The sequence below is a fragment of the Hyla sarda genome, chromosome 1 (assembly GCF_029499605.1).
Source record: "Hyla sarda isolate aHylSar1 chromosome 1, aHylSar1.hap1, whole genome shotgun sequence".
NCBI lineage: Eukaryota > Metazoa > Chordata > Amphibia > Anura > Hylidae > Hyla > Hyla sarda.
In genome coordinates, this window is record NC_079189.1 from 251,802,475 (window position 1) to 251,811,447 (window position 8,973).

The following is an 8,973-nucleotide window of genomic DNA, read 5'->3' on the forward strand; positions in this document are numbered from 1 at the left end:
CCCCATTAGTGTCTGGCATTTCATATTATCCTATTGATTCCAACATAACATGTGCCCGCAGCCAGCATTGTGTTTTTTTTCTGTCAAACACTCCAAGTATAATCCCAGCTGAAATTTGTGTTTTCACAATAAGTTGGAACAGGCTGCAGGCTGTGCTATATATTTGCACAGTTGCGGCGTACAGCACTTGTCGCATTTATGCGGCTGCGTTCTGATGGCATATATGGCTCTTGGCCTTTTGGCTAAGATCAAGTGTAGTATCTGTTCTTATCGGTTGTCTAGTCTCTGCCATTGATGTAGGATGGATGCTGCATGGGGGGGGGGCAGGTGCCTTGGGGCATTCTGGGGCTGGTTCTGAGGAATCAGCTCGACGGCTGCTCTAATGTGACCTGTTCCCTCCAGGTCTCCCCATTAGACTGAGGGGGTTGACAGCCCAGGTACTTCTGTGCCTCGGGGAGTGGTGACCCTGAGGTGCCAAAACTACCTGGGTGTAATAGCTCACTGAGTGGAAGCACTGCAGCATGCATTCTTCACCTTTGGCAATCACCCCTTTGATTCCCAGCCTTCTGGCTAGGATCAGGGAAATTTTTATAGATCCGTCCGGATGTCCGGGCCGTACTTAATGGCGTACATTCACTTAATTGTTTATGTCTGTTTTTCACTGTGCTACTTGAACATGTTTTTGTTTGTCACCGGATTTTTCAGGATGTGGTAAGCCCTTTGGGGTGTCCCTCCTGGCGGTCCAAGGGAGTTGTGTGTGGCCATCAGATTCCGCACCTCCTGGCAAACCCCGGGCATCTCTGCATAGGCAGGATGCTATAATATACGGCACTGCGGGTGGTTTCTTGGTCTGACGCTTAGGATGACACCGGGAGCACTTGTGGCCCCCTAGTAGCTTTGAAGAAAAGGGACATTGAGCCTGGACCCTTGCAGGTGCCTTCTGGCCCAGAGGGGGAGGGCTATTTAATTTCAGAGATGGGCTTTGCGATGGACCACATCCTTGTGCATGTTTTTTTGAGTGAGACACGTTTGCACTTTTTCTTGTGCTTGGGTGATAGGAAGCACGTTCCTTGGCTATTCAAAAACTAGGTGTGGTTTTCTAGGTGCACAGTTTACGCACTGATTTATAACAAGAAACTTTTGCAAAAGTTGCTCAGTTTTGCACAACAATCACTCTGGCTGGGACTAGGCTGATTGAGATGGCACAGAGGGGGAGGGGGGATTAAAATGGCACAGGGACCCTGCCTGTTCAGCATATCGGGCCACAGCCACCAGTGCTGCTGCAAGGATTTTTGCCACCCTGGGCAAAACCTTATTTTGCCGCCCCTTTGTCTCTGGCCATTTGACCTTCCCTTTGGTCTTACCCCTTCTTTGCACTGCCAGTCTTATTAATTTCAATGGGATTCTGGCGCACTGTGCACACAGCAGAATTTCCGCAAAGGAAATATCTGGCAAAGAAATTCAAATTCTAGCATCCACAGAAAGAATTAGCATTCTTTTCTTTCTGCATATTCTGCTCAGAAATGCATTGCCATCTTTGAGTCAGTGAATTTCCTTGCGTAAATTGCAAGTACTATAACTTCCAGTGTGTTTAAAATTGCCATCTTCTGACCCCTATAACATTTTAATTTTTCTGCATACGGGGCAGTATGAGGTTTTTTGTGCCATCATCTGTAGTTTTTATCGGTACCATTTTTGTTTTGATGGGACTTCTTGAATGCTTTTTATTAATATGATATATGAATTGCCCAAAAATGCACAATTTTGTACATTGGTATTTTTTTACGTGTATGTCATCCACCGTGTTGTTTAGCTAAACTTATATTTAATAGTTCGGACATTTATGCATGTGGCGATACCACATATGATTCTTTTTATTCTTTATTGTCACGATGCCGGCTGGCAGGAGGTGGATCCTCTGTGCCAGAGAGGGATTGGCGTGGACCGTGCTAGTGGACCGGTTCTAAGTCACTACTGGTATTCACCAGAGCCCGCCGCAAAGCGGGATGGTCTTGCTGCGGCGGTAGTAACCAGGTCGTATCCACTAGCAACGGCTCAACCTCTCTGACTGCTGAAGATAGGCGCGGTACAAGGGAGTAGACAAAAGCAAGGTCGGACGTAGCAGAAGGTCGGGGCAGGCAGCAAGGATCGTAGTCAGGGGCAACGGCAGGAGGTCTGGAACACAGGCTAGGAACACACAAGGGAACGCTTTCACTAGGCACGATGGCAACAAGATCCGGCGAGGGAGTGCAGGGGAAGTGAGGTATACATAGGGAGTGCACAGGTGAACACACTAATTAGAACCACTGCGCCAATCAGCGGCGCAGTGGCCCTTTAAATCGCAGAGACCCGGCGCGCGCGCGCCCTAGGGAGCGGGGCCGCGCGCGCCGGGACAGGACCGACGGAGAGCGAGTCAGGTACGGGAGCCGGGGTGCGCATCGCGAGCGGGCGCCACCCGCATCGCGAATCGCATCCCGGCTGGAGGCGGTATCGCAGCGCACCCGGTCAGTGGATCTGACCGGGGCGCTGCGGGAGCGAGAGTGTAGCGAGCGCTCCGGAGAGGAGCGGGGACCCGGAGCGCTCGGCGTAACATTTATTACATTATTTTATTCAAAAAGTGGGGAAAGGTGGGTGATTTCTTTTTTTATCAAAGTTAATTTTTTTATTTTCATCAAAGAAGTTGTCATAGAAGTATATAAACAGGTGAACAGATGGCAATATAATACAGAGAGTCAAGACAGAACCGGCATTGCTAGCTCCGTGAGAACCGGAATGTCTTTGAGCAATGTAGGAGTGATTGACTCACAGTGAGATACGGTGTTGCTCTAGCTGGTCGAGCAAATGCAGATAAATCACAAAAGAAGAAAGGAATGCTGGCAACTCACTGATTCTTCTCAAGTCTTCTTTATTGACGACTGATACTCCCATACAGATAACTGCTTGGGGGGGGAATATAAGGTAAACACATGAAACACATACATTGCAAGCGACTTATGACTTCGTATGGGGTCAGGAGATCAGAAGCTCAAGTTGTGTTGCAAGAAGGATAGGCATGGGTGGAACCACAAAGTAACAAGAGTAACATCAACCTATCAGTCATGAAAAAAAAAAGAAAAGAAAATGGCAGCAGCACACTTGGTCAACAAAATGGAGGCTCTTAGCGCACTTTTTGATCAAAACGTGTCCCCCCCATCCACCACGCGGAGGTGGCCTCATATAGAATGGGACCCTAACATTCACTCACCTCAGGCTGGACGACATGCTGGATCCACTAACAACCTAAAACCACCTCCTGTGAAAATAGGGGAGGGGATGCACGGCTACAGAGGGAGCCACTCCCCCCACATTGCACAGCAAAAACAAAATGAAACAAAAATGTAGCCAGCACCTAGCCAAATACACGGGTGCAACCCGTACCATCATAAAGGCTATGACAAATCAGGAGGGGGGGGGGGAGGACATGGAGGAAAAGAAGACAGGGAAGGGCGGAGGGAAGGAAGTGAGGCAGGATGGTCTGGGAGGCGGAAGGAGATAGAAAGGAGAAGTGCAGGCAAGAAGAGAGAAAAGGAGGAGGTGAAGCTTTCAGCATGTCACATAGATAGGGTCCCCCCGGCGTGGAGGGCTGACATCTTGAGGTTGGATACCCTTCTGTAACGTCCATCAGCTCGTAGAGTCTGGGGACCCCAAATGGAGGGATATGTAGCCTTCAGTCGTCAAAAAGTCAATCCAAGGACCCCATATAAGGTTATGTTTGTTCGCTTGTTTTCTAGAGTCAGCCAACAACTCTTCCATCCTATGAAGGTGGGAGAGCTCCTGGAACCAAGAGGAGAGCGTAGGGGGGGTCATGGTTTTCCACAGACTGGGTATTACCGTTCTCGCGGCTAGGATCATATAGCCAGCAAGACAGGTAGACCACTTAGATTGTGAGGACGGGAAAGACGGATAGCAGGGGGCCGGGCGTCATGGGGAGGTGTATGAACGTCAGTTTGGGGGTAATGTCTAGAACCTGGGACCAAAAGGGGGTGAGACTAGGGCACATCAGCCATTCATGAGACATAGTACCACCTGAGGGACCACATTGCCAGCATGTGTCAGGCACTCCCGGATAGAACGTTGCTAATAGGTGGGGAACCCTGTACCATCTTGTTAATATCTTGTAGTTTGTTTCCTGGGCTTTGCAGGAAATTGACAGTTTGTGACAGGAACGTAAAGCTTTCCCCCACTTCTTGTCCGTAAATTCCGTGCCGAGTTCTCCCAAGCACATCTGTAAGGAAGTGGTTTCGTCTTGAGAGAGTCAATAAGAAGAGCATATACCGAGCTGGTTGGACGAAAATTCCGAGAGGATGCAACACACAGCTTTTAGAACGAGGAAAGGGGGCGATGTAGGTTTAACTTATCTTTGGATTTTTAGTAAAAGTGTCGCAGTTGGGTGTACTGAAAGACCTGTGTGAATGGGGCAGGAGTTTCCCTATAGAGGTCACTTAGTGGTTTCAGGGAGGTAGGTGTGAGTAGATTTGAGAAGGTGGGAGAATCGGTTTTTGAAAGTCCCAGGAATTGTGATGTGGAAAAAGCAGGGGAGAATGCGGGGTTTGCGGAGATTGGCGTCAGGGGGCCATGCGAAGTGGTTAGCGCCACAGAGGGAAGATAGGTGCGTCAGACGTGATCTATTGTAGGAGTCACTGGGGGCATGTTGGTAGAAGAGCGAGAGGTGGGTACTTTGTCTGGGAGCCATAAGAGAGTTTTGGGATCTAAGAGGGAAGTGTCCCGCTCCAGCCCTACCCACAGCTTGGCAGAGGCAGGAGAGTAGCAGTCAAGGACCCTGGTCGGGACCGCAGCTAGATGGTAGAAGAGGCAATCTGGGAGGCCCAGACCACCGTCAGGTTTACGTCTGGTCAGGATCTTGCGTGCCAACCTTGGGTGTTTGTGTGCCTAAACAAAGCAAGTGAGGAGCGCAGAGACTTCCCTGAAAAATTACCGGGAGAGGATGGCGGGTATGGTGGAGAATAGGTAGAGAAGATGAGGTAATACGTTCATCTTCAAGATATTAATCCGCCCTATCCAGGAGAAGTCCCTACGCTCCCACCTGGCCAAATCGGATCTTAACATATTCAACATGGGGGGGGAAGTTTAGGGTGAAAGTGTCAGATAATAGGGCAGGGACTTGGATTCCGAGGTATGTGAGTGCTCTGTCACGCCACTTAAAGGGAAATGCGGTGTGTAGATGATGAACAGTTTGGGAGGGGAGGGTGATGTTAAGCTTCCCTGGGGGTATGATTGTGTCAGGAAATTTGTACCAAAAGTGGTACAATTTTTTGCATGGAAATTTGGCGTTATGTATTGTAAGCCTACAATTCTTAGTAATTACTTAAACCTGACCAAACAAGACTCTAGTAGATGAGATAAAGTTTGAAACACAAAATCATGAATTTTAATCTAATAAATAATATAATTTTTTTCAATAATGTAATGAAAAATAATGAAATTTGTCAAACAAAGAAAATTCAATAAACATCCTGAGAGTGATACATTTTAAAACGTCACAATCAGGACAATGAAACCTGGTTTCTTTTCGGACTTTCTTTTCATTGCCATCTCTCTTTGAGCAGCAAACTATGCACATCCTGGTAGGTGCTGCCTTTTTTGCGGTTGGCGGGATGTAGTCCATAAAGTGACGACCAGTCAGGCGTTCTGGGTTGACAACGTCAACAGCACGACGTCCAGGTCTGTTCACAACTACTGACGGCGTCTGGTGGTTGACAAAAATCCTTTCAGCCACCTTCCAGATGAACTCGGAATGAACAAGAGGCTTGTCACTCTTTGCTTTGTGCATGGATATATGCATTCCAAAGGCATTGTTCCAGAAGATGTCTGAAGATCTTATTATAATATTTTTTTTGCTGTTTGCGCATAGCCGGATAAAATGTCATTGCCTGATCGGCTCTGTCGACACCTCCCATGTTTGTGTTATAGTCTATCACGACTTGCGGCTTCAGCACATCTTTTCCACCTTTTGTGTGGACCATGGCAGTGGAGGTATTGTGCACAGTGCTCATGAGACACAAGTCCTTTTTGTCTTGCCATCACATTGCCATCATCTTACCCTTCTGCCAGGCAACCATTTCTCCTGTCTTTAGTTTTTTTTTTGGCAAACATAGATGGCATTTCACGTCGGTCTTGTTTTTAAGCAAAACCTCATACAGTTCCGGAGACGTGTAGAAATTGTCCGTGGTCACACAATACCCCTGGTTCAGCAATGGCTCCAGCAGTGTAAGGACAGATGATGTGGCCATCCCATAGCCGCTGTACCTGGGGCTGAACTTTGTTCCTTTACCGGTGTAAATGATCGAATTCCAGATGTACCCAGTGGATGACTCGCAGAGCATGTAGGATTTGATGCCAAACCATGCTCTTTTGGATGCAATGTATTGTATCCAGCTTAGGAGTCCCTTGTAGGCCATCAAACTTTCATCCACGATGACGTCCCTTTCTGGCACGTAGGTCCGCTGGAAATTGGTCATATCTCCCAGATTTTTTTTTAGTTTGGGTACAGGATGCGTGGCCTCATCAAAGTCTTCATTATTTGTGAAGTGGAAATACTTCATGATGAGGAAAACCGGTATTCCGACATCACGGTGCAAAAAAACGGAGTGGCCAGTAGCTTGTTGGTGGTCCAGTACCATTTCGGGAACGCTTTCCCCACCAGACCCTGAAGAATGATGAGTCCCAGAAACTGCCAGATGTCCATTTTGTTCACCGGTTCCCACTTTCTGCTTCTGGAAAACCTGGCATGCTGCGTAGCGGATTGCTGCTCTTGGTAGCGATTTGTCTCTCTAACAATTATTTCATTTACCTCCTCAGTGAGAAATAATTGCAGGTATGCCAGAGGATTGTCACGCTCAACATTTACCTTCATCCCAGGTGATCCAGTGAACGGGAATCTTGGGGGCGCTATCTGGTCCGTATCACAGTTGATAGAGTGCCAAGTGCGCACATCGCTGAGGTCAGGTACAGGATCATCGCCGTTGTCACTTGACAGATCAGTGTCGGTGTCAGACGACAAATCTCCCCACGACTCACTATCGCTCAGTTCTGTGAGCACCTCCATGTCGCTATCACTGTCACTCAACTGGTCCAAAAGCGATTTTGCTGTAAAGTGGCGCTTTTTTGATGCCATTTTATAAATATTTTTGGGGCACAAATGACAGTAATATGTCAGGCAAGGGGCACTGTACAGTGATCAAGTGTCAGATCAATCCCCTCAGATTACAATGTATGACCTCTTTTTATATGTGTGTGTATGTTTACATTTTTGAATTTCCCGCCCAGTTCTGCTCCAATGCGATGCTGCTGCTCGCAGAGAACGGAACCAGGAAGTCAGAATGAGGCTGATCACAGCAGAGAACACCGCTGATCACAGCGGAGAACATCGCTGGATCGCAATTGGAAGGTAAGTGGGCTCTGCTCGCAACTCTGCAAGCGGACTAGCCTCAGTTTTAGATCATTAGCCTGTTCAAGAAATGTGTCCGTGCTGTTATTAATACGCTTCAAACTTAAAAATTGGGAATAAGGGATTCCCCGCTTAACATGGTGGGGGTGAGAGCTTTCATAGTGGAGGAGGGCATTCCTGGCTATGTCTTTACGGTAGCCACTAGTATGCAATTGGCCCTCCATTCTGAACCTCACGTCCAGAAACTCCAATGCATTCTTACCAAAAACAGAAGTGAACAACATGTTCACATTATTGTGCATATTGAGGTGATTGACAAAACCCGCAAACAAATCCTCGGAGCCCTCCCAAACGACAAACACGTCATCTACATACCGAAGAGTTTGACGTGCTTGACGTAAGGGTTAGACTCCGAGAAAATACATCTTCTCTCAAGGATAGCCAGGAAAAGATTGGCATACGTACAGGAGACCGGCGTGCCCATGGCTGTGTTGGTCTCCTGCCTTTACCAATCCTTCCCCTGGCGGAACTCATTGGGACTAAAAATGAACCGGAGGGCTTCTGCAATAAAATTAATAAATGTAGGGGACTTATCAGTACTCTGGAGGAATTCCACTATAGCCTCTACACCCGCATCGCTAGGGATACGGGTGTAGAGGCTTTCTACATCAATGGAGGCCAATTGAAAGCCATCCTGATAAGTGAAGTCCTGTAATTGGGTGAGTAGATCTCCAGTATCTCTCATGTAGGTGGGAATAGAAGTGAGGAGGGGTCTTAATAGCCAGTCGATGTAACTCGACAATGGCTCAGTCACGGAGCCGATCCCCGAGACGATAGGCCGTCCCGGGGGTCGGCTCCGCGACTTATGGATCTTGGGAAGACAATACCATTTGGCGTGTCTTGGGTGGCTAGGGAGAAGCTTCTCTGCCATCTTCGTGGAAATGACACCTACCTCTGTCTGTGACCTCAAAAAGGAGCGGAGGGAGCTGAGTGTCTTGGAGGTAGGATCTGTGGAGAGGGGTAGATAAGTAGATGTGTCACTAAGCTGACGTGTGACCTCCCTTTCATAATCCTTACTATACACCACAACAGTAGCCCCTCCTTTATCAGCCTTGCTGACTTTTAGTTCAGGTCTAGCGGCTAACCAATCTATAGCCTCCCTGTCTCTAGATGTCAAATTGCTGTCTTCTGATGGGTACACTAAGGCCCTAACATCCTGCATCACAGCCCGCGTGAACAAGTCAAGCGGGCTGCACGCAGGTACAACTGGTACAAACTTAGACGAGTTACCTCCTCTGAAGAAAGCAGCTACCTCATTGTCAGCGTTCTCCCCTTGATGTTCACCCTCCGCTAGTTCACATAAGGTGTCTAAGCATAATTGATCCTGATCAGACATGCCTAAAATGGGTTTAAATCCCAAAGGACCAACCCTAACTGGGACCTCCCCCTCTCTAAACATCACCACTTCCTGCTGCTTACAAAATTTATTTTTGGACCATTTGTGCAAAGACATTTTTCTTGTCGCC

The 8,973-nt window shown here is 47.8% G+C and overlaps 1 pseudogene; it reads left to right on the forward strand.

Annotated features, from left to right (window-relative positions):
• Nucleotides 1-221: 221 nt before the first annotated feature.
• Nucleotides 222-376, forward strand: LOC130345092 (U2 spliceosomal RNA; annotated as a pseudogene).
• Nucleotides 377-8,973: the final 8,597 nt, after the last annotated feature.